Source organism: Saimiri boliviensis, chromosome 15 (genome assembly GCF_048565385.1).
Source record: "Saimiri boliviensis isolate mSaiBol1 chromosome 15, mSaiBol1.pri, whole genome shotgun sequence".
Taxonomy (NCBI): domain Eukaryota; kingdom Metazoa; phylum Chordata; class Mammalia; order Primates; family Cebidae; genus Saimiri; species Saimiri boliviensis.
In genome coordinates this window covers 29,620,383-29,647,419 of record NC_133463.1, presented here as the reverse complement: position 1 = coordinate 29,647,419, position 27,037 = coordinate 29,620,383, and the positions used below count along the sequence as shown (strand labels likewise).

General features: G+C 41.2%; 1 protein-coding gene and 1 non-coding gene across 7 annotated transcripts in view; one reads left to right on the top strand and one right to left on the bottom strand.

Annotated features, from left to right (window-relative positions):
• TSPYL5 (TSPY like 5) overlaps positions 1-27,037 on the bottom strand; it is a 282,157-nt gene that overhangs the window by 108,397 nt on the left and 146,723 nt on the right. The gene's annotated exons all lie outside the window — the stretch shown is intronic.
• On the top strand, positions 509-722 carry LOC120362482 (small nucleolar RNA U3). The gene has a single exon (XR_005578377.1). It is a non-coding gene; the product is annotated as a small nucleolar RNA U3 (small nucleolar RNA).

Genomic DNA, 27,037 nt, shown 5'->3' with positions numbered 1-27,037 from the left:
ATAAAATGAATAGAGATGGAAGTTCTCTGGAAGTTCTACTAATTTCTTCCCACGCTTCTTTATATCATCTTGCACACCCCTCTTTGGTGAATACTGTCTTAGTGTAAGATGCTGGGCATTCTCTGAACCACCTCTTGGCACTTCCAGAAAGCTTTTCATCATCCAGACCCAGCTCATCTCTCCAGCTGTCCCTGCTGGTGCTCTCCACCCATACTCCACTCTCCACCATGTTGGCATACACACCATTTCCTGCACACCAATGTACTCTGCATTTTTTTGTTCATGTCGTTCCTTCATCCCAAATGCCTTTCCCTCTTTCTCCAGCTATCAAAAATTTCAACTTTCAAGACCCAGTTCAAGTTCCATCTCTACCCTGTAATTGACCTAGATCACTTCTCAAATAGAATGAATCACTTTCTTCCATAACATTAACCAAAATTACCTTTTCTAATCTTCCCAATATCCCTGCAAAGTTTTATTAAGTATTAGATCAGAAAAGGCTCTTAGAAAGACTATACACTCAGGAATCATTTCTATAATTTTTTACTAGAGAAATTTCTCTGAAAGTGTAGAGCTCTGGAAAATGTGAGGAGGAGCTGCGTTCTCTCCTGAGCATGAAGCCAGCTTTCGGTGTTGCTTCTCTGCAGCTGCCATTTGCCATTAATGATCGTTCTTCTCTTCCTCTGGGAGAGTAAGAGGGTACATGATGCAGTCTGAGTAGTTCCCATTTTTAAAAAAGAAAAAGAAAAGTCTCTTGGATATTGTGCAATGAATCCATACCCCTACTAACTGACAGGAGCAGAATTTGAACTCATAACATCCCAGTGGCCATGTTCTTCCGCGTGCACTAAGGTTTCCTTTAGGTCTTAGCTTCCCATGACAGAAACTGCACTCGACATATATTCTCTTATGACATCTTCAACTAGCTCTGCAAATACATGTTATCGTCTCTAGATTGGAGCTAAGAAAACAAAGCCTTGGAAAGGTGAGGTGGCTTGCCTAATGTCACTTAGTTAGCAAACAGCAGGGATGGTTCCAAGCCAGATTGGTCTGATTGTAGATCCCATATTCTTTCTGTTTTGCCATGCAAGTGAATCTACTCTTCTCATTTCTTGTTACCTTCACCTCACTGTAGCTTTTAGTCATTTTGCCTTGGCTTAAATAACAACTTCAATATCTCTTTCCTTCATTGCTCTGTGAGGTAACTGAGGACAAGAAAATAAGTTTCACTCAATTCTCTGGTGGCCAGTACCTACATATAAAAAGTATGTGTATAAATATGAAGTTGAACCCTATAGGAAGAATGACTGCAAAGAAATATCAATTCACTATGCTGTCTCCATCTCTAGAGCTTTTGTACCTATTGGCTTGCCAACACTGCATTTAACGAATATGGAAAGGAAACTGGAAAAGGTGGAATGATCTCCTAAAAGATCATTTTTAATAAGCCGCAGGCTATCCTTGGAAACTGTCTATCATAAGCAGAGTGCTGGCAACATCTCCTAAAAGATGACAGAGTTCCAGGTGGCCATCCAGATGCTGGAACATGCCTGAGGACTTGGGGGGATGTTTAAAAAATAAAAACAGAAAACAGTTTATTATATAAGATATAAAAAATAAAATATTTTATATAGCTGTAGAGTGTGTGTTTTGAGCTAAGTATTACTACAAAAGGGTCAGAAAGTTAAGAAAATTTAAAAATTCATAAAGTTAAAAAGTTATAATAACCTAAGGTTAATTTATTATTGAAGAAAGAAAAGTATTTTTTATAAACTTAGTGCAGCTCAAGTGCACAGTGTTTATAATGTACACAGTAGTGTACAGTAATGTCCTGGGCCTTCTCAGAATGTATCCCATAACTAAGTGACATAATTGTAGTAAATTCTTTGCAGATGTTGACCAAGTTAAAGATCTTGAGATGAGAAGATTCTCCTGGGTTATCTGGATGGGGCCTAAATGCCATCATATGTTTCCTGATAAGGGAGAGGCGGGGAAGATTTGACACAGAAGAGATGGCAATGTGACCACAGGAGCCAAGACTGGCGGAATGTGGCCACAAGCCAAAGAATGCTGGCAGCCACCAGGAGTTGGAAGAGGCAAGGAACCTATGCTCCTCTAGAGCTTTTGGAGGGAGTGTGGCCCTGCTGACACCTTGATTTCAGCCCAGTGATACTGATTTCAGATTTCTGATTTGTGGAAATTTTTTACAGCAGCCATCAGGAATTAATACACCTAGTACGAGCTTTAGTGGAAGGAGATAGAAGTGAATGACACAAATGACAAGTGAGAACTTAGGCACAGTACTCAGCACCTCTCCAGTCTTGAGCAACCTGAAAATCTTGGCTGCCACATTCCAGGGAAACCAGGCTATCCCCCACCACCAAAAATTCATGCTTCCTTGGAAATTCTATCAGTTCAGATAGAAAATGATTATTTCTAAGATGACCACCCCATCATCCACCAAAGTCCTACAAAAAATAACTCTTGAGGCTTTCCAGCCAGTTAAACCCACCACAATCACAGGCTTCTCTTTATTATTAAGTATAAGTTCTAATGGATGCTATCCTCACCTTCATTCTCATCCCTGTACCTCCTTGGATTTTATCTTGGATTTTAGGCCTGAACTCCCACTGGTCCCAAACCTTCTACCAGGCCACTTGGGAATGCTACCCAACTTAAAGCATCTTGTTATATCCTCAACCTTTTCCCTGTGCCTTTACTATTCTCACTCCCTCTGGGTTTTGCCTATCACACTGAGAACCCCAAGCCATTCATTCCTTCTATTGATCAGTCCCTCCTGTCTTTACTTCCTTGCCCACATGGTCCAGATCCCACAGCTCATTAGTTCAGCTGCTCCTTTGCCAATTATCTTCAACTCCCTTACTCCATCTGTCCTCCTGTTGCACCTGCCTGGCAAAATCCCACATCTAAATCAGTGCAAACATCTGGCCTTCCTCATCTCTACCTGGGGTTCTGGCATCCCTCATCTCTACCTAAGCTTCTGAGCAGTGGTGAAGAAAATCAAAAACATCCATCAGTACTCTAGCTAATCATGGTCTCTTGCATCACCTGGACCCTTAAGACAGTCTTCGCATTTTTCTAGTTAGCTTTCTTGACAGTGGCTGTGTCAAACCTTTTCCACTCTTACCAAAGCCCCTATGACTTCTTTACCCTCTCAGCCTTGTGCATTTATTTATCCATTCATTGTTTCTTTCAACAAATATTGGTTGGGTGTCAACCATGTGTCAGACACTGCACTAAGCATAAGGAAATTAGAGTGAAAAGACAGACGTCGCCACTGCTCTAACAGGACTTAACAAGCTACCGGAAAATACTCTCAGCAGACCACCTTTCTGTGAGGGGGGACACAGAAGCTATTTGAGAATTATTTCCACCTTCCTGTCCCCAGACTCACATCATTGCACCTTCCTTCTATACTCCTTTCTTGCATAAAGAGAATAATGTTTCTCCTGTCAACAACCAGTCCCTTGGCCGATGCTCCGAGGTCCCTCGCGTCCCCACTCCTTGAACACCTTGTTCTCTAAGTTACTCCTCTCTCTTGAATTGCCACCCTTTCTTTCTCTTTCCAATACCTTTTCACAATCAGTGTTTAAAAGATCTTAGGTCTCTTCCATCTAAAACATATATATATATATATATATAATTGCTCTCCCAAGCTGCTGTCTTAATTCCTTCTATATAAGGGCTAACTCCTATAAAGAGTTGTCTGTGTCTCTCGCCTCTGCTTCTTGCTTTCCAGTCCCCCAAACACCCAGTATAATTTGGCATATGCTCCACTCACAGGTCCCATCTTTCTTGATGTCTGTATAGGATTTGACATTATTGACTACCCCCTCCTTTTTGAAACACTGCTCCTTTAGTTTCCATAACACGACACTCTTCTGGTTTTTCTTCTGTCTCTCTATGATAAGCAGAATTCTAAATATGTCTTCTCAAAATTCCCATCTCCCAACTATTTAATCAAACACTAATCTACTTTCTGCTGTGAGGAGACTTTACAGATGGAGCTCTGGTTACTAATCAGCTGACCTTTAAATCAGGAGAGTAACCTGGATTATCCAAGTGGGACCAATATAACCACAGCTGCCCTTGAAAGCAGAAGAGGAAGGCAGAAGAGTCAGTTAGAGAGAGATGGCAAGAGAGATTTGAAATGTGAAAAGGACTTATGCTGCCATTGCCAGTTTTAAAGGGAGCCATGAGCCAGGGAGTGTGAGTAGCCTCTGGAAGCTGAGGACATCTCCCCTTCAGCAAGGAATTTTGTCAACAACCTGAGAGAACCTGGAAATGGATGCTCCCCGCCAGGGCTTCCCACAAGGACTGCAGCTCTACTAACTCTTTGATTTCAGCCTGGTGAAACTCTAAGCTAAGAACAAGCTAGAAACCAGCTGAGTCGTGCTGTACCCAGACTCCTGACCTTCAGAACTGAGATAATAAATGGATATTATTTTTAAATGATGAATTTGTGGTTATTTGTTATGACCACTATAGAAAACTAATACACTATCTTCTCCCTCTCTGCCTCTTTGTAGACCTCTCTTCCTCTACCTGTCCCTTAAACATCATTTTCCATTCTACTCACTCTAAGTAATATTATTAGCTCTATGCTTCAATTTCTATCTATATGCTACTAAATCCATAAGCCATATCTCTTTGTCAGGTATCTTTGCCGACTTCCAAATCGATAAATCCAGCTGTCTGACAGATATCTCCATCCATATGACTCAGAGACACCTAAAACTCAACATATCCAAATTTGAACACATTATCTACCCCGATAGCTGCTCTCACTCCTGAGATCTTTATGGTGTAATAGTTATCCAGCTGCCAAAGTCTAAACCGGAGCCTCAGCCTGGCTTCTCCCTCTTCTTCGATGCTAAATCAAATTCCCACATGCTGTCTATTTCAACTCCTAATTTTCTCTAATCCTTTTACTTCCCTCAATGTTTGTAGCACAAGTCACCATCATCTCTCATCCATGCTGCTGCGAAAGCTCATTACTGATCTCCTTCTCTCCAGTGGTACATCCTCCAGTTCATTCTCCCAGCTGTAGTCAAAATATCACTCCTGAGAGTCCCTCTCCTTGAGGAGAATAAAACAGAATAATATCACTAGAGACCAAGTTGGCATTCTGAAGAATGAAGTAAAGGAAATCATCTGTAACTGGGGAAAAACAATTTTTTTTTAATGAAAGAAAAAGTAAGAGACATGGAGGATTACTTTATGAGGCCTAATATCATCTATGATTTTTTTAAAATGTGGGAATGGGAAGTAACTTTTTAATGTAAGAAAAAAATCTCAAAGTTCTAGAAAGGAATTTCCAAATGCCCTAGACTATTAATTTAAAAAAGACCCACTGTTCCAGTTCTAGGTGCTTTGGGAGCCGCAGCTTAGGTGCAGACACAGTCAAGTCCAAGAACCACACCACAAACAACCAGTCCCCAAAATGGCACAGAAATGGTATCAAGAAACCCAGATCACAAAGATACAAATCTCTTAAGGGGGTGGACCCCAAGTTCCTAAGGAACATGCGCTTTGATAAGAAGAACAATAAGAAGGGCCTAGAGAAGATGCGGGCCAACAGCGCCAAGACCATGAGTGCACGTGCTGAGGCTATCAAGGCCCTTGTAAAGCCCAAGGAGGTTAAGCCCAAGATACCAAAGGGTGTCAGCTGCAAGCTCAATTGACTGTACATTGCCCTCCCCAAGCTTGGGAAGCGTGCTCATGCCAGCATTGCCAAGGGGCTCAGGCTCTGCCAGCCAAAGGCCAAGGCCAAAGCCAAGGATCAAACCAAGGCCCAGGCTACAGCTCCAGCTGCAGTTCCAGCTCAGGCTCCCAAAGGTGCCCAGGCCCCTACAAAGGCTTCGGAGTAGATATCTCTGTCTGCCAGCCTGAGGATAGGAGGACAGGTGTGACCCCCGGGCTGCCATCTGCATGGGGCTGGGGTCCTCCTGTGCTATTTGTACAAATAAACCCGAGGCAGAAAAAAAAAAAAAAAAAAAAAAGACCCATGCTCAGGAATATCCTAATAAAATTTCTCATTGGATGTCTAAACACCAAGGAGAAATATATTGAATCTACTAATAGCAAACAATTTTAAACATAAAATCACATTTTCGTCTAAACTAACTGACTAATAGAAGGGAAAAATAAAGTATTTTCAAATATGCTTGAAGATCACCTCTCTAAATGAATCGTCTATGATGTAAACTGAGCCAGTATTTTAATTAGCCTCACACAATTCTATAAAGTCAAGTCATCTCTGACAGGTATGATTAAAGCAAAATTAAAAATTTCATTCTACCATCATTTGTAAGCAAAGAAAACAGGACCACTTATATCTAAATAAATTGGTGCATGTTTTGCAGCTGACAAGATTTTAGAATTTTGCTATCTCTGGGATAGATTATTGATTCTTTGAATCACAATAGGATGAATTTCAGAACACCAAAAGATAGGCTGATCAAAGGGTTTCACCACTCTTTACTATCATATGCAATGCTTAAATAATATTTAGATATTGCCCATATTGATTTCAGCCCCTTGCCCAAATGTTGAAAATGCCAATTGTGTAAACAGTCCCTGGATACAGAGGTGGAGTTGCTTGCACAGTGCTTAAGGGTAGAGTATACAAAGAACACTAGAAGCCTGATGCCAAGCACTGCAGGGAACTTTTAAGTTATAATTCCAGCAAGCCGATTATAAACCTGTGGTTAAATTTACTAAAAACCACCACCCGGGGGGAAATCCATTATGAACTCCAGCCATGGCAAAATTCCATTACAACTTCCTTCTGATACAAAGACACATAATAAAAGATCAAGCAATCAAGAGTCCCAACCAAAAGGCCTCAAGTGGGGCCTGGCAAATATTTTTCTCCATTTCCCAAATCTTGCAAGACAGAGTACAGAGCCCTTGGACAAGCTGCTGAAAAACAATGGTCATAATTAGTATCTATTTATTCCAGGATTTTGTTTTATTATTGGCTATAGGAATAGTTATATCAAAGCCTTCCTATGCTACATTAGTGACACAGCAGAAGCTACCTTAATATTACAAACTCATGTGATATTTCAATTTAACTCTGATTTTATCTTTTCTGGTCTGATTTTATGTAATCATTTACTGATTCATTTTTTCCAAGATGGTAGCTTTTTTTCCTGTTTTCTGCATAATCGTTCTTAGCAATTTTAATACGCTCTTACTATATGTTGTCACCAGGTGTTAAAATTATAATATTCTTCAAAACTTTTGGATGGAGGTAGCAAACCACATTGCCATGTATGTACCTATGCAACAATCCTGCATGATCTGCAAATGTACCCCAGAACCTAAAGTACAATAAAAAGTATATATACAGCAAAAAAAACTTAATTTTTCCACAAAAAAAAAAACAAATTCACTATTTGTATTGTATATATTTACCAAGTACAACATGTTATTTTGAAATATGTATACATGAAGCAATGGCTGATAATTTTTTTTTTTTTTAGATGGAGTCTCACTCTGTCACCAAGCTGGAGTGCAGTGACACAATCTTGACTCACTGCAACATCCTTCGACCAGGCTCAAGCAATTATCCTGCCTCAGACTCCCGAGTAGCTGGGATTGCAGGCGTGTGCCACTACACCCGGCTAATTTTTGTATATTTAGTTAGAGATGGGGTCTCACCATGTTGGCCAGGCTGGTCTCAAACTCCTAACCTCAGGTGATCCATCCACCTCAGCCTCTCAAAGTACTGGGATTACAGGTGTGAGCCACTGCTCCCAGCCATTGTTTTTTTATTTTTACAGGAAAATGTAAAGCAATTAAGATAATATTTTAATGAAAACTAATAATGGATTCATTGACGAAGCTACATACATGATCAACAAAAAAATCCTTTTCTGGAATTAATCAATTTTAGATTTTATAAAATTTCCCTCCACTAAAGCAGTGTATAAAATATCTAGAGAGAATGGTAACAGGAAATAAGCATAAAGTAATATAGAGAAAGGTATTTAGAAAGTTATTGCATTTTTTAAGGATTGGACTAAATAAAGAAATATGTATATTCCTGAATTGAGATGTTTATTGTTATAGAAACCGCAAATCCCTCTAAAGTAAATATAAATTAATGTAATGACAATCAAAATTATGAAAGGATTTTTATCTTATATTACAAGCTGATTCTAAAATTTCATCTGGAATTAAGAACAGATTAGAATGACCAAGTACATTTTGAAAAAGACTTGTGAAGGGAGACATACTCTGAGCTTTCTTTTTTCTTTGAGATGGAGTTTCACTCTTGTTGTCCAGGCTGGAGTGCAATGGCAAGATCTCGGCTCACCACAACCTCTACCTCCCGAGTTCAAGGGATTCTCCTGCCTCAGCCTCCTGAGTAGCTGGGATTACAGGCATGCACCACCATGCCCGGCTGATTTTTTGTTTTTTTAGCAGAGACAGGGTTTCTCCATGTTGGTCAGGCTGGTCTCAAACTCCCAACCTCAGGTGATCCACCCACCTCGGCCTCCCAAAGTGCTGGGATTACAGGCATGAGTCACTGCACCTAGCCCCACTCTGAGAGCTTCCTAAACATGCTAGCAAGATAAAATAATATAAAATAGGATGTTGGAACAAGAATAGACAAATAGATCAAAGAAAGAGCATCCAGATACTGTCTAATGCACACATGGACATTTAATATATAATAAAGGGCTGTTGTTTTTTCATATCTTCAGTGAAATAAAAATGATACATAACTTTTCGGCAAAAAACTCTTTATCCCTATGTCACACTATGTATAGAAATTCAATCTAGATAAACTAAAGAGTTAAACATAAAAAACACAACTATAAAATTATTAAAGAAAAATAGTAGAAAACTCAAAAACCATAAAGTAAGAAAGTGAAATATTAAGTACATGAAATTTTTGAATTGCTTCATTTTTGCATTGGGTAATTGCAAATTTTTGAATTGGGGTAAAAGATGTTATAAAAAGATCTAAATGGGGCTATGGGAATTTTTCTTAAGTTAAAAGCTAATGTAAAATTTTGGAGAAAAAAAATTGCAACAAATGTGGAGACAAAGGATTAATATCCAGACTATGCAAAGAGATGGTACAAGTCAGTAAGACAGCAACTATCTGGTGCTTTAAAAAATAGTATAGGGGATATAAATAAGCATTTCACGGGAGTAAAAAAAATACAAATGGCCAATAAATATATTAAAAGATGATAAAAACTCACTAAGGAACAGAAACTGCCAAATTAAAACGACTATGAGACATACTCCTATCCATAACATTGGCATAAATTCTTAAGATCTGCCAAGGCAGACTAATAGAAAATGTTCATCCCATAAAGCTAAGGCCCCAAAGGGCTATATTCTCAAAAGGAGGAAAAGAACCTGTAAGTTCTACCCACAAGCTGTTCCTTACACTAATTTATTGCCAAGATTCACAGTCTGAGGTGGCTTTTAAAAATTATCACCCAGGCCAGGTGCAGTGGCTCATACCTGTAATCCCAGCACTTTGGGAGGCCAAGGTGGGTGGATCACGAGCTCAAGAGATCGAGATCATCCTGGCCAACACAGTCAAACCCTGACTCTACTAAAAATACAACAATTAGCTGGGTGTGGTGGCGGACGCCTGTAGTCCCAGCTACTCGGGAGGCTGAGGCAAGATAATCACTTGAACCCAGGAGGCATGGGTTTCAGTGAGCCGAGATTGCACCACTGAATTTCAGCCTGGCAACAGAGTGAGACTGCATCTCAAAAAAAAAAATTATCAACCATTGTTCCATGTATACATATTTCAAAATAACATGTTGTACATGGTAACTATATACAATTTTTATTTGTCAATTAAAAATGCATCTATAAAAAATACACAATTTTTTTAAAAAATCCTAAGACAAGTATTGAATTTTAAAAGGTTCTGAACTGACAATTACCTCAGATGCATTGCAAAGGCAAAACTCACTGGAAGAATTCACCTTTGTTTCTCCCTCAAGAATTTGTACAGGCACACACACACACAGAGGCAAGCACTCAAATTAAGGTATCTAAGCTTTTCTCAATAGAAATTCACTGAGCCACGAGAAAACCTGTCATCAAGATGAGAAGAAGCTGAAAAAATAGACAGAAAAAACAGACCCCAAAGGAATTTAGATACAGGAATTATCAGTCAAAAAGTATAGCTATGCTTACCATACCAAAGCAAGAAAATACAAACTTGAAAAATATGTGTAATAAGTAAGAAACAATTAAAATATCAAGAAAATCTGTGCAGACACAAAATTTCTAAACATCATAATTAGCATTTAAGCTCAATAGATAGATTTAACAGAAAAAATGGATTCAACAAAAGAGATAATTAATGAATTAGAAGATGGATTCCCCCAAAAATTCTCTAGAATGAAGAATTAAAGAAAAAACATATAGAAAATATGAACAAGTTAAAGCTAGAGAACAGATTTAACATATATCTAATTGTTATTTCAAGAGAAGAGGGAAAATATATCAGAAGTATTTTAAAAGATAATGGCTAAGAATTTCCCAATAGTATTGAAAGACACTAATTCATAGATTCAAGATATGCAGTTTCTGAAGCACAGTGAATAAAAATAAATTTATATCTATGTATACCAAGGCAGACTGTGGAACTCAAAGAGAGACTATGTTAAAAAGAGAGAGAGGGCCAGTGTGGTGGCTCATGCCTGTAATCCCAGCACTTTGGGAGGCTGAGATGGGTAGATCACTTGAGGTCAACAGTTCGACACCAGTCTAACCAACATGGAGAAACCCCATCTCTACTAAAAACATAAAAATTAGCTGGGCATGATGGCCTGTGCCTATAATCCCAGCTACTCGGGAGGCTGAGGCAGGAGAATCCCTTGAACACAAGAGGTGGAGGTTGCAGTGAGCCGAGATTGCGCCACTGCACTCCAGCCTGGTGACAGAGCAAGACTCCGTTTCAATTAAAAAAAAAAAAAAAAGGTGAGAGAGAGCAAAAAAGGTAAATTACTTATCATTTGGACTAACAGCTAAAATCCCAACAACCACAATGAAAACTAGAAGTCAGTTTAATGATATCATCCACAAAATGAGAGAAAATAATCATCATTCCAAAATTTTATACCAAGAAAAAAAATCATAATACCATATGATAAATTCACACCATGGATTCTGTTTTTCTTCTGCTTTGCATTAGAGTTTCTTGTTTGCTGCATTTCCCTTTTCCCTACTGTAACATTCTTTAAAAACGGACTTTGTCTTATTCATCAAGTATCTATCAAAAGTAGTGCCTTGCCTGCATATAGCAGGTGACATCTAAGAGAATGGGATAGATCTACATGTGCTAAAAGGGAAACAAGCACCACTGCCCTCTAGCCTGGGCAGCAGAGCGAGACTCCATCTAAAGAAAAAAAGATATATAATCATAGGGGAAAAGCATGTTGCAGAAAATACAGAATAACTCAATGTGTGCAAAATATTGACTACATATATGTGCCTATGTTCTATAAATAAATGAAAGGAAACACCTGGAAAGACCCATTAAATAGTAAATAATGGTTGTCTTTGAGGGGAAGCAATTTATCTGATTCCTGAGACAAGAAAATGAGAAAGGAACATGTGTGGCTCATGCTGGGCTCTTTCTTGCTGTCAAGTTTAGATCAAGCTATCTGCAGGACACATTTGCTCTTCCCTCCTCCAGGTGACAAGCACCAAGATAGACTCTACCTTGCACAGGGCACAGGGCCACAAGCCTGCCAGTGCCCAGCCGCTCCATTCCAGCCTGGATGGACAAGTTCAACTCAAGAAGGGAAGAAGCATGTTGCCTATTTCGGCCCTGGGTCCCAATAGCATTTTCCAATCCTGTTTTGTCAGAGATAAATTTCATATTTTGATTTCAATCTAACTTCTGTGTCTTTTTCTCAGTAAGTTCAGCAACTGAATCAGAGATGGATATAATAATTGGCTACTTCAAAACTCCAACAATGAAAATGTGTTTATGTATTAACTTGGAGAGTCTGCACCCATAGTGTGATTTCAAAATATAGAAAATCAAAGTTATCAGTATTGAAAAGAAGCAGTTTGTCTTAGATTCCATTCAGTTCAACACAGAGATATTAATTACCTGCTATATTGCAAGCAAAGCATTGCTTTTTATTGATACTTGATGAATAAGACAAAGCCCAATCTTAAAGGGCACTACAGTGGGGAAAGGTGGAGGGAGGCAAACAATAAATGCTACGCAGAGCAGAAGAAAAACAAATGCTCAAATAGAGGCAAACTCAAAGCTCTGGGGGAACGAAGAGATTGGTCAATTAATTCTACTTTGGGGGGATCTGAGCAGACATCACAAAAGCAAGGTTTGAGGTCACTGGAAGGCTGAGTACAATCGCAATGGTGAAACAAGGGCAGAGGGAATAGTGGAAGCAAAAGCACAAAGCCTAATTCTACACATCCTGAGTTTGTAGAGCTCTGAGTTGCATGGCGCAGTTGGGACACAACAGAATGCAAGAGGGGCAGGGAGGAAGAGAAAATGGGGAAAGGGGAATACAGTTAGATGAAGGAAGCTGATGAACATTGGGCTCAAGAATATAATGTTATGTTGCAGGCACTGAAAAAACATGGTGGGTTTTTGTGTATGACATGACATGGTGAGATCTGTGCTCTAAGAAAATAATTTTGATGTGAAGAATGGATTGGAGGAAAAAAAGAGGGGGCATCCAGTTAGGAGTTTACTGCAATCGTGGTCTCTGGAAGTGGCACTAAGGGTCTCAGCTTCAAGCAGTCTCACCATTAAACATGAAGGAAAGTAAGGGAAAGGCAAAGCTCATGAAACATGTTAGATGGGGGGAAAGAGAACTGTTTCAGGCTCCAGCAAGAGACTTTGAAGGGCAGGAAAGAAGAGAGCCCTCTCCAGGTGCAGGCTGGCCACCCAAGAGCAAGAGGCAGTGCCAGGAACCCAGCAGCCAACAGGAAACCCAGCTTCTGGAACAGGCTGAAAAGATGTCACCACAGAGCAAAGTGAAACCTCAGGGAAGCTGCAGAGTAGTCCTGGACCCCAGGAGTGGAATAGATCCTGCTTTTAATTTTTTTCCTTTTTAAACAGAGGACCTCTGGTGCTATGGCCCTGGGATGGGGTTTCTCATCTGTCCCCCAAGGCCTCAGTTGGTCTGTCAGGCTCCTGTTTCCTAGACAGAGGACATGAGCAGGTCCTGAATCAGGGGCAAAGTGGGATTTGGGGGTGTGCCTCTCCTCCCAAGCCACATCAAAGCAAGGGGAAGGGCTGGGGCCAGCCATAATGGGATAATTGGGGACCCGACTGACATGAAAAACCTAGTTTGTTCCTCCCTGATGTTTCTTCAATTTCATTGTTAAGCCTGGACAAAGCAAGCATCATTTAATTATCTCCAAGATCTCTAGAATGTGCATGCCAAAATCCTTTGTATGTCCTTCCCAGTCAAAGCTTCTTTGATCCCTATAAACAACTTTAATTATACAAAGATCTCAATCAACTTGATTAATTTTTAATGTGCATAGAAGGCTACAACAAACTTCATTTCCATTGAGCAAAAATACTTTGCACAAGCCTGTACAGCCTGCCTCTACCTTTGCAATTCATTACCATCATTTTATAACCACTACTTTTGGGGGCCCCCCCAACACCAAGATTTTAAAAGTAAGTGCCTGTTTTCTACTTCTTGCCACACCAAGATTCACTCCATAATCCCCTACACCCTGGCCCTCTGACCCTTCCTCTGCTGAGCACCCAACCCACAGATGAGCAGGGAGCTGGCCAAAGCATAGCTGGGGAGCTTGGCTCCATATGCCTCACTCTGGCAGCTGGGGATGGTGTGTGCTGCTCGGGAGACCTGTGTCATAATAGCCTCAGTGTCTAAGGAGAACACACCAGCCAGCAGAGGGCTGAACAAAGGATCACTTGTATGAGCTGGACCGGGTCTGCTGCTGTTACTGCGACCTAGCTCGCCAACCATCAGATCCTCCAGCTCTTGTTCCATTGCCTTCTCTTTTCTCCCTGGGACTGCTTTATTAGTGTTGTTCCAGAAATGAGTTCTTCTTCCAAACCTCTACAGTTCTTAGTGTCAGGGCTGCTAGATCATATCCAGGGCCACCAAGAACAGCAACAACAGTAGCAATGTAAATATAACAGCTTGTACTGACAGAGTGCTTGCTGTGTGTGTGCCACACACGAGTCTTCTCATGTCATCCTCACCACAACCCCCAAGGTAAATTTCCCCAGCATTCACTTGCTGTAGATGAGGAGACTGAGGCTTAGAGAGAACCATTAGCTGTTGCAACATTGCATAGCTAGGAAGTAGTGGCTTGAGCCCAGGACTGTCGACTCTAGCCTTGGAGCTTGTAATTCCCACTCTACACATGTGAGTTTGTGGAGCTGTGTATTTCTCCATTCACATTCTCCATTCCACTCACCAACCCTCAGAGGGGAAAGGGGAAAACATAAGCTACCTTAGTATAGGTGCTGAAATTCCCTAAACTTTGAGCACGGTGAAAGTTTTGGAAAGACATAGAATAGACTGCCTCAAAGAGCCAGAGACTAAAATTAGTAGGATAGGGTTAGGATAATAGAAAGACTCCAACAAGATAGAATTTAACAAGGAATGAGTCCTACCCTGGACTCCACATGGGTAAATCCAGATGCCTGGCAGAACATCATGTGAGAAACATTAAAGGGTTTGGATAACACGGGTACTCAAAAGAGTACTAATAATTATAATTCTAGCGTCATGTGCTTTCCTTGAATTAATAAATTGATCCCCACTTAAAACAAATATATAACCTTATAATGTTAGAATCTTTAGTATTCTTCCTTTACAGAGGAGGAAACTGAGACTCTAAAAGCTCTTAAAGTGACTTCCCACAATCCTTCATCGGTAAGTATGGGAGCCAAGATTAGAACCCATGCAATCAGAGTTAAAATTCTGCTCTGGCCCCCTCTGAGCTGTATACAGGTCCACTCAACAACTTGGTGCCATCGTAAACTGCATGCACTGCAGTTTCGAGAATGAGGACGTGCATTCCACACTGCCCTGTGCCACACCAGGCCACAGATAGGGTACTGCCACATCTCTCAACTCAGGAAGCCATGCTTTAAATAAAGATAATCAAGTTTGAAGCATTCAGGCCAGCCAAGAAGCCAGAACTACATCCCACAAGGGAAGTTAAAGGAATTGGCCATACTTCCTTGAAGGAGACACTTCTTCATATCCTTTCATTATACTGGGAGAGCTTGTTAGTGTGAAAGGGACTATATTTATTTTAGATGGCCTAAGGGGTGGAGCTAGGACCAGAGGTTGGAAGCAACAAGGAGACGGCCTTCTGCTCAGCAGTCTGGCAGCACTAGCAAAAGTGGGAGGGACAGAGATGGCCCTTCACTGGCTTTCACAAGCCAGACCACCACATGGCAGAGTGTTGTCGTGTCGGCTCCAAGCAGCAAATGTAGCTGGCAAGATGACAGTAGCAGGCTGTATGCACAAAGATTCTCCCATCTTTGAGGATGCTCTGCCCAACACCTCCCAACTCCCAGAGATAGCCCGTCTGTAAATGTTAGCAAACAAAAGGGCTCCTGCTAGAAGCCTAAACTAAGACACCAGGTTTCTGAGAAAAGAAAAGCTTTTTATTGTGAGTCAACTGCCAAGGAGACAGGAGTCCGACTCAAATCTATCTCCCTGTGCTGGTCTTAGAGCAGTAATTTTATTAGAAAAGGCATAGGGAATGGATTCTGGGATAAGCAGGTGATTGGTGGAAGGAAAGGGGGTCTGGGAAGTCCTCAGCCATACACAGTTATCTCCTCATGCTACCTCATGGGCCCCACGTATAAATTTGAGAGAAGCTAGTAGGAAGCACACAGTGGCAATTCACGCTGTGACATCAGCAAGCTCCTTCTGTGCAGACTCGTTAGCCATATCGGTTCCAACCAATTTAAGCCAATTTTTCAATATTTTACATCCGGTGTAGGATGTGCAGGTTTGTTACATAGGTAAACATGTGACATGGTGATTCACTGCAGCTGTCAACCCATTACCTAGATTTTAAGCCCAGCATGTTAGCTATTTTTCTGCCGTTCTCTCTCGCCGCAGCTCACACCCCGACAAGCCCCAGTGTGTTGTTCTCCCTACCACCCGCCCGTGTCCATGTGTTCTCATTGTTCAGTTCCCACTTATAAGTAAGAATATGCAATGTTTGGTTTTCTGTTCCTGTGTTAATTTGCTGAGGATAATGGCTTCCAGCTCCATCTATGTCCCTGCAAAGGATATGATCTCATTCCTTTTTAAGGCTGCAGAGTATTTCATGGTATATATGTACCACATTTGCTTTATCAATCTATCATTGATGGGAATTTGGGTTGATTTCATGTCTTTACTATTATGAATAGTTCTGCAATGAACATACACATGCATGTATCTTTATAATAGAACGATTTATATTCCTTTGGGTATATACCCAGTAATGAGATTTCTGGGTCAAATGGTATTTCCGGTTCTAGGTCTTTCAGGAATCACCACACTGTCTTCCACAATACTTGAACTAATTTACATTCCCACTAACAGTGTAAAAGTGGTCATATTTCTCTGTAGCCTCACCAGCCTCTATTGTTTCTTGATTAAGCCCATTTTTTAACCTCACAAGTGGAGGAAGTTTCAGAGTTTCAGCGAGTTGTTTATTTTCTTATCTGCTCTCCTGTAAACCCAAGAATTGAGTCGTTGGCTTTTTAACTCTCTGGGGCATGGTTTTAAAACCATTCTGTGTTGTCCAAGCCCTCTCTCACTCCACATTCCTTCCCCTGCCACAGATGATCAAACAGAGCCAGATGCCTGATCCAAACAAAGACATCAGATACTTTGCCCTGGGAATTGGGGCTTGGGAATGGATAAGAGTGGGCAACTCCAAGTGGCTGAGCCCATAGCATGTCAGTTTGAGGGCTGTATGGTAGCTGTGTTCTGTCAAGTAGCCACAGGAACAAACGAATCGGTCTGCAGAACGAAAGGGGCACACAACAAAAACCTTCCAATTATTTGGACTGGGCCCTATCTGGGGGCAGCTCCTCTACTTCTGAGTAGAGGAAGATACCTTTATATCACTTAAAAAATATTCCCCAGGGAAATTTTGACATCTGTAATTAGAAGAACTTTGATTAAGTTAGCAGCTGGCCAGTAAGGTCCCATCACTCAGAGGGTATGTGACTGATGATGGCCTGTTCCATTGCAGCCCTCTGAAGTCAGCTCTTGAAAGACAGTATGTATATTGAAATAAGATCCTGAAGTATAAATCTTGTTTTCTCTTTCTTCCCTTACTTGCCAACTGTGCAGGAGCAGAAGTGGAGCAGAACTTCCAGTCTGTGCCACAACAAAATTAGACGGCACCCCTTTCCCTAATCAGTCATGGCCATCTACAGTCCTTGAGCCACAGGGACACTGGGAAAAAAAAAACAGGTAATAGTCAGACATTTTTTACCCCCAAACTAGACTTTTGGAAATTCAAAGAGAAAGCCCTGAGTGGAGGAGAACACAGACAGAGTTGATGATGTAATCAAGACTAGAAGGAAAATGAAGGGAGAAGGGGCAACTGAGCAGCCCTCCCTGGAAGACAAAACGAAGGGCACCAGGATGGGAGAGGGCACAAGCATGGTGGGGCCATAACCTTGGGGGTTCTGTTGCCAGAGACAAGAAAACTAGACATGGCATGGGGTAGAACTGGAAGTTAAAAACTAGTAATATTGAGCAAAACGTTAACTCTAATCAATAAACGTGGGCTTAATTGATTTATTTTTTTTAAAAAAGTCAATGTAACATTTTATGATGATTATTTCTAATGCATTTTATCTAATATGCAAAATTCTTTGAAAATGACAGAAACCAATGCATCTTTGGTAAGTATATATTTTCGCTAAGTTCTTCAAGACTTTTCAAGTAAGGAAAAGAAGACATGAAACACTGACACAATTTCTAATTTGAGAGCTAGTTCAATATATTGGTTAAGCACCAAACTTTGAAGTTAGTTGCTTGGGTTTGGGTTCCAGAACTTCCTCTTGCCCTCTTGGGCAAGTTACTCTCTGTGGTTCAATTAATATAAAACAAAAATAACAATGGTAATTAGTTTATGGAGTTGTAAAAACAAACAACAACAACAAAAAAAATGCAAAGCCCACAGAAATGAGCTTGCAGAGAGGGACTGCTATTCAGGGGTCTCCAAACCCCAGGCCATGGATTGGTACTGGTCCTCGGCTTATTAGGAACCAGACCACACAGCATTAGCTGAACAGTGGGCCAGCAAGGGTTATTAGACTCCTATCATAGGAGTGCAAACCCTATTGTGAACTGTACATGCGAGGAATCTAGGTTGTATGTTCCTTATGTCTGGCAGAAGAAATTTCTAAAATCTAATGCCTGTAATGCCTGATGATCTGAGGTGGAACAGTTTTATCCTGAAACCATCCCCTTTGATCATAGCCTCCTGTCCATGGAAAAATGGTCTTCCATGAAACTGGTCCCTGATGCCAAAAAGGTTGGAGACCAATGCTACATATAATACTGTATACAGGTGTTTTCTGTTTGTAGTTTTAGGCATTTTACAGTAGCTAATAAGAAAGGCTTATTCTAACATGTAGTTGCACCTTGGGTGGTAAAAGAGAAAATTGAACACACGGCTCCTAAAATATATTATTCTTTTAGCAAATATGAATGTATGCATGTAACTTTAAATAATAAAACAGTAGATCAAATTAAATCTCTTCCTCTTAGTGAAAACACAATATCACTGTACAGAATGCACAGGCTAGTATAAATTTCAAGATCTGACTTGATGCCCTCAAGTTTTCTAAGAAAAGCAATATTTTGATGTCAGATATATGTGGTTAGATAATTCATGGAGAATTTGCTATGTAATTTAAATTTAATTTCACATAACTGAATTATATACAGTTACAAAATGGGAAGAATGCTTTATTGATCAACATGAATTAAACTAGAACACAATCAAACAGCACAGGAGAGTAAATAAACCTGGAAAATTTGGTGGAGTTAAATGCTACTAGTAACAGTGCATTTGGAATGTTTCGCATGTCTTGATATGAGCATCTAAAGATATTCTGCCAAATCTCATGGACAAATAGTAAACTTCATTCTAGATTGTTAATTTTCCTGAAGGAATCTCACTGAGTAGCTAACTTTTTGGAATATTTTATTGAGAAACAGGGTTAATCATATCCATTTACTATATCATCCCAAAGTTTATTGGTTGCTACATGGAAAGTGTTGAGCCTTGTATATGAATTCAGGAATGAGATTCAAATTTTTCTAGTTAAGAAGCAATATCATTTGGCAATTGTTTCAAAAGTAACGTTTGTTAATAAAATTGGCATATTCGGCTGATATTTGCAGCATTCTTAATGAGCTAAATTTGAAACCACAGAGGAAAATCAACAAAATACTCAACATAGGGATTTCAAAGGATTTTATTTGCCTACTAAAACTGAAGTAGTCACCCTATCTATTAAATGTTCCCAGTATTGTTACAGCATATCAAAGAGAACACCCAATTGAATGAAGATCACCCAGTTGAAATAGAATTAGAGATAATTGTTACAACTTCCTTCTGAACCAAATTTTTCATCTTTAACTTTCCAAAAGAGAAATTGAAACATTAGAGAAAAACGCTTGGATTATAAATCCATTTTCTTTACCAAACCCTGATTCAATAATTGAGCTTAATTGATGTTGTCCAAAGAACAGAACAAATTATTGCAATTAAGTCATTCACACCGAAGAATGATCACAGTGATCACAAGACTTACGTTTATGTCCATCATTTTGGATTAAGATTGAATAAGAATTTCTATAATTAAATAGAAAAAGTATATTGCTATTATGATTCACAGAAGCCCATTTAGGTGAACTAAATCTTCAACCATGAATACACTAAAAACAAAGAAAAAATGTCATCAACAACTCACCAGATATGCTTGAAGCTTTGTCCACATGTGTCTTAGAAAGGATGAAATTATGAGCAGCCAAGCACAACTATCTCATCATATCATCTTTATTTGAAATCATATAGTTCTTATTGATTTGAACTATTTCCATGTTTCATTTAAGAATTAATAATACCATATTTGATATTTAACTTTATGTGTTTACTTTATCACACAAAATAGGGACAAGTATAAGTAGCGTGCGTGCGTGCGTGCGTGCATGTGTGTGTGTGTGTGTGTGTGTGTGTGTGTACAGGTGCACATGTACTCATTCTGGGTTTAATGAAAACAAGATTACCTGAATCAATCTTCTCAACCTCACCCTAAACCACTCATGAAAACAAGAATGTTGCCAACATCCAAACAGGCCCAGGGTCTGTATAACAGAGGGTCTACATGGCCATAACATGTCACTATCAACTTGAAGCCAATTTATTTTTTAAATTTTATTTATTTATTTATTATTGGAGATAGGATCTTGCTCTGTTGCACAGGCTAGAATACAGTAGTGTGATCACAGCTCCCTGCAGCCTGAACCTCCTGAACACAAGCAATCCTTCCACCTCAGCCTGCTAAAGTGCTGGGATTACAGGTGTGAGCAACCACGCCCAATTGTCCTTGTTCTAAAGTCGTATCAGCCATCTTGGATCACTTTGGGACCGCAGCCTCCTGCTGTGTGCTGGCTCCTCTCTTCCCTTTTCTACCCCTTCCACTCAGCACCCCCCCAACCCATCTCCTCAAGTCCCCCCAGAAACTCCAAGTTTGTTTCACTCTATTAAGCACTGTATTTCAACTCTCCTCAGCCAGCTCCATGTCAACCTATCCAAAGCCACTCAAAATGTCCACTAAATAAACTTAGGCCCATTTCCCTCTAGCAGACCTCTCCTGCTTTACATTCTAATGCCCTAAACCTACCTACCCATCCTACCTTCCTTCGCCCTTAGGATTCAGAAAGTCTCTCCTCAAACATAAATCTTGAGACCCTTCTGGCATTCTCAGGCCTCCCTGACTCATCTTTCTTGCTCCAGCCCCTGCTGCAATTTCCTTTTGTAATTGTCAGTCTCTTGTGAAAAAAATCTGCCTACAGCCAGGACCACTCTGAGTGATCTCTTTCCTTCTTCCACTGAGATCTGAAACTCTCCCTCTTGTGGGAGTTGTTCCTTTCTCAGCCTCTCCCAAAATGGCTCTGCAAGTAACACTTCCTGAGCACTAAACTCTCCTGGGTACTATGCCGAGTGTTTTGCATAAATTACCCCCACAACAGCCCAACTAGGTAGATTCAGTTAGTTCCTGCATTTTACTGGATAGACAACTGAGGTTTACAGAAAAAAGGTAATTTTCCCATTGATTCGGCATTAAGTGAGGCAGCTGGGATTTGAAAATGCCATCACCCTGGTGTGACAGCGCAGGCTCACTACTCCATCTGACACTCTACACCACCCCTCTCCTGTGTTAAAAATTGCCTCTTCCAGTCCAACCACACTCTAGTGAAATTAGAGCAAAGCAGGGAAACAATAGGAAAAGACACCTCATCTTCTGAGAATTCTTGAACTCCAGGAAGGAAGGGCTTTGTCTGCTCACTGCTTGATATGATTTGGATCTGTGTCCCCAACCAAATCTTATATCAATCTAATCCCCAGTGTTGGAGGTGGAGCCTAGTGGGAGGTGACTGAGTCATGGGAGCAGTTTCTCATGAACGGTTTAACACCATTCCCCTAGTCGCTGTTCTCGTGATAGTGGTGAGTTCTCATGAGGTCTGGTTGTTTAAAAGTGTGTAGCACCTCCCCACTCTCTCTCTTCCTCCTGCACTGGCGGTATGAAGATGCCTCACTCCTCCTTTATCTTCTACCATGATTGAAAGCTCCCTGAGGCCTCCCTAGAAGCAAAAGACAGTATGTTTCCTGTACAGCCTGCAGAACGATGAGCCACTTAAACCTCTTTTCTTTACAAACTGCCCAGTCTCAGGCATTACTTTACAGCACTGCAAGAGTAGACTAATGTACTTCCATATCCCCAGAACACTGACTACTGAACACAGAACAGATCAGGAGCTCAGAATTAATTGCAGGGTAAATAAATGAATGGAATTCAAATTCTGTCTCTAACAGTTAATTTCTTAGCAACAGGAGCAAGTAAAGGTTTTTGTATATAGCTCACCAAACACATGCACATCAGTTACCTGATTCAAACCTTACAACAGCCCCATGAGTTTAGAGTTACTGTGATCCCTTGATGAGTACCTACTATGTATGGAGTACCAGGACATAAGCGCAGTGGTATGGAAAAGCATAACCATGCTGCCCATTCATTCATTCGTTCAACAAGTATTTATTTATTGAGCACCTGCTAAATCCCAAATACTGTTTCAGATTCTGGGAATTGAATGATGAACAAGACAAAGTCTCTGCCCTCATGGAGTTTTAAGATTAGTGGAGAAGGCAGAAAAACAGGTAAAAAAATATATTTATAGTATAATGCAAAGGAGATATAAGTACTATTAAAAATAGCAAAGTAGGAGGGAAATGGGGGCTGTTACTCTGTCTCGGATGCTCATATTTGAGCAGAGTCCGAGAATGTTGTGTGCAGGAAGGAGAGCCAGCACATGCCTGGATGTCAGGGGGAGGCAGCAGGAGAGTGGTGCACCGGCCCAGGAAGGTGTATACCAGGCTCCCCTAAAGAATACCCAAGAGGCGGATGCCCAAAGTTCAGCCTGATGGAGGGAAAGAGTTGTCAGGCTGCAGCCCTGTCCACTAGCCCACAAGATGACTCTGTGAAAACTTGATATTGCTTTCCCTAAACACCTTATTTCAACTGCCAGAAAGTTGTCTGGTGTGATGCCCCTGCCATTGTGCACAGCTAAAGAAAAGAAATTCAAGACAGAATACAAGCATAGTCCACAAGAGAAGGATCCAGCAGGTGAAACCAGAATAGAACAGGCAGGTGGGAACCATGGGAGTGTAGCATCCTATGAGCCAAGTGAGGGATGCCTCAAGAAAGAAGGAGATGGGTGGGATGCTACTCAACAGTTGAGATAAGGAATAAGAGTTTTCCAACAGATGATCATTGCAAACGTGGAGTTTAGGCAGAGTGGTGAGGACCCAAATCTGATGGAGCTGATTAAGGAAGGAACGAAAAGTAAGGAAATGGAAGCAGCTACCAGAGACAAGTCCCATAGTTTAGAATAATATTAGAGATAAAGGGGGGAAATGGGGGTGAGCAGGATGTTAGGTTAAAGATAAGTGGTACTGGCCCAGCACTATGGTCATGTCTGTAATCCCAGAATTTTATGAGGCCGAGGAGGGTGGATCACAAGGTCAGGAGACTGAGACCATCCTGGCCAACATGGTGAAATCCCGTCTCTACTAAAATACAAAAACCCAGCCGGGCATGGTGTTGGGCACTTGTAGTTCCAGCTACTTGGGAGGCTAAGCAGGGGAATTTCTTGAACGCGGGAGGTGGTGGTTTCAGTGAGCCGAGATCACGCCACTGGAATCTAGCCTGGAGGCAGAGCAAGACTCTGTCTCAAAGAAAAAAAAAAAAAAGAAAAGAAAAGTAAAAGAAAAAAATATATAAGTGGTACTGCAGTGTGCTTAAATGTCACTGGAATGACAGTAGAGAGAGACAGGTGATGCAAAAGGAAGCAAGAAGAGCAGGAATGAAGGGCTTGAGTAGGTGAGAGCAGAAGGATATCCAGCAAGCAGGTGGAAGGCCAGCCTTAGGTAGGAACAAGGACTTCTCATTCAAGCAACAGAAGTAGAGATGCCAGAAGGATTGTATATCTTGAAGCCGAAGCCTACCAAAGTTCTCTTTCAATTGCTTTCACTTTCTCAGTGACGTAAGAAGCCAAGTTATGAGTGGAGCAAGGAGAACGCTGGTGGTCCGAGGAAAGAGAAGACAGAAGTGAAGCCACTCTCTGGGAGAGTGAGGCTGGATTGACAAGGCGAGTGAAGCAGCTCTGCCAGGAAGGGCTGAGTGCCTACTTCAAGTCCAAGGTCAGGAATTTAAAGTAAGCCCAATTGACAAAGGTATGTGTGCTTCACAAGCCATAGGGAGCTGCTTGGGTGAGGGAGAGAATAGTCCAAGTTAGATTTAACCAGGATTGAAGCTTTGCCAATAAGTACAAAGAAGGGTGAGATGAACAAGGGAGGTGAGTGGCATGCAAGAAAATGTATGCAAGCCAGTCGGGGAAATCTCAGCAGGATAATGGGGAAGAAGATTGACAGAGAAAAGGAATGAAGTGGATTGGCGGTCTCAGAGTTCCCAAAGAATTGCTGGAGTTGGGATACCAAAGGGAACAAGCTAGAACAGAGAGGATAATCAGAGAGCACATGAAGTGAAGTGGAGACTTCAAGGTGGGAGGGAATGGGTGATACAAAGTCTAGGGTATGGCCATGGAATAAAAGGCTGAATGATCCAAGGATAAAATCCTTGCAACTGAGAGGCCAAGTGTTAGATGAATGATCTATGTGGATATTCAGAATACTGAAAATAATGACATAAGTGGCTGTTGAAAGACTGAAATCCAGGTGGTAAAATTCTCAATAAATGAGGGACATGAGGAGGAGGGGGTTAGGTGACACAAAAGGAGGTGTGGGATGTAGCGGAGCCCGTGGCATGTGGTTCGGATGCCCTGTAGTTCTTTAGAGTGTGTGCAACAAAGACCTGGAAACAGTAGGGAGAATCAGGGTGGTCTCACCTGCCTCCAGGCTCAAGATGTGAAGAGGGCAGGAGAGAAAAGAAAGGAAGGAAACACCACTTGAGTGGGCTGCAAAATGATGAAGAAAATGTTCAGAAAACAATTTGGGATTTTGCTGATGACAGTCTGGGAGCCCAGAAAGCTTAATGGACAGGTTTGGGGGACTGGAAGAGTCAAAGCTTGAGTCAGAAGGGTCCATAAAGGAAGCAAGAGAGGGAACAACCCGGGCTGGCCTGAGACGCTGGGTCACTCACGGCTTCCAGGAGAACGGGCCATTCTGCAGATAGGGCACAGTGGGAAATGAGTTATTCCTAGATGCTACCTCTTTAGGGACTGGCCTGGGAGTGCTGACTGGTGAGAGAGAGGAATTGAGGGTCTTTTCAGAAGCACTAATGGACACCAAAACATTTTACTTCTGATCTAATTTATTCAGGTTTCCTTATTCCCGATTTCTCTTTCCTGGCTGGCTCCTGATTTCCTGGCCTGGTTATGCCAGTGTAAGCCTCTAAGCATTCTGCTACTTGGATCAACATCCAAACTTGAGCTCATCTCTGCACTAGTAAATATGCCTCTTTAATTCCACCTATAATAAATAGGCTATGGAAGTAAATATTTGGGGACTGTTCTGGTTGCATTCTGTCTAACCTGGCCCAACACTAAGGGCTTTTCATAACATGAACAGTGAATAAAACTACCTGAGCTTTATTTTAAGTGAAAACGCTCAGACACCCCTCCCTGGTAGACAAACACATGGGAGTGAAAACATGAAATGAGCGAATATAACGAGCCAGAGACCATGGTATTAATTATCTTTTCATTTTCTTAGGTAGAATGTGGCCATCCCAGGTCATGTCTTTTCACAGCTCTCTATACTTAAACAAGCTATTCTTGCCCCTTGGGTGTGCTTCTTTCTTTTGTCCACATGTAGAATTCCTACTCAGTCTTCACTACCCAGTTCAAACGCTGTCTCACCTTCAAAGTCCTACATCAGCCTCTCACTTCTACAGCTACGTCAATGGTTGCTTCACTGTATTCCCACATCAGTTTGTTATAATTTGCCCCTTTGGGTCCAACTCATCTTGTACCACTCCAGCTCCTTCCTGGGGCTAAGAGTCACCTTATCCTTCACCTCTTCCACTCATCACCACTCTTGCTCAATGGCTCATGTCTTCTTATCCTCCAGTTTTGCTTATAAATCATTGCTTCAAAGAGGCTGCCCTGACCCTTTTTTAGGGGTAGGTCCTCCCTGGTTTTTTTTCAGTCCACTGTTTATGTCCTTCAAATTCTGATCATAATTGGCCATTGTTTCTGGCTCCCTCTTCCAGGCAAGCTCATAGTCCAGCTGCAGACTTCTCCTGCTTCCCTCCCCACCTTCTTCAAATGTTTCTCCAGTAAATCTAGCAACAGACACCATTTAGAAATGAAAACAATCACTGCCAACCTATCTTATGTCACCCTGACTGCATTTTCTCCTAATGTGGAACTGAGTTTTGCCTTTTCTCTCCTCATCATCGACAAGTAAAAATATCAGGCAATTCCTCACTGTTCAAAGTAAGTCCTGTGTTGCTGAAGATAATCTTAGCACACAATGGAGATTGGATGGGTGGAGGGAACCATGGCTTCTTACTTCAGCCAGAGCAGAGGCTGGAGAAGAAAAAGCTGCTTCTCCTCTCTCCATCTCTGAGCCGGGACCACTGGTGGAAGCTCTGCTTGATCTGAGATTTCTTAAAGCCAAGATCTGAGATTTGTTTGGAGTCAGAGGACAGAGAAAGAGGTTCAATCATGATTTAAAACCCTCATTTGGAACTCTATGGAGCACCCAGAATGATCTTCTCAACGGGAAAAGCTGATCAGATCCTTCTCCTGCTTATAAACCCCTTCAAAGATGTCCATTACTCGTAGGATGAAACCTAAACCTTGACAGATTGAAAGCTCTGAATGGATTAAGCCTTGATCATCTCTATGGTATCAATATCAACCTCCTAGGGTCCTTGAGGGCCCCATAATTAGCACCCTTTTTTCCCACCCAAGTTATGACCAATAGAGAAATAGGACAAAAGGGTAAGCATTTTTGTCAGTGATAAAGGCAGGTTGGAGGAATGTAGCTTGAATCTGTGCATTGACGTATATCACACTCAGAACCTCAGAATTGGGCTGCCCAGGAGAAAATAGTGCTGACCTAAGGCAGGCCACCCTCCTATGGGCAGAGCCCCTCCCTGGAGGACCAAAGGGATCTCAAGCTCCCTCCCTAAGAAGAAAGGCGGGCACTGAGCTGCTTCTGTACACTACAGTCATTATTTCTACTACACCGCAAGGGAGGTGGG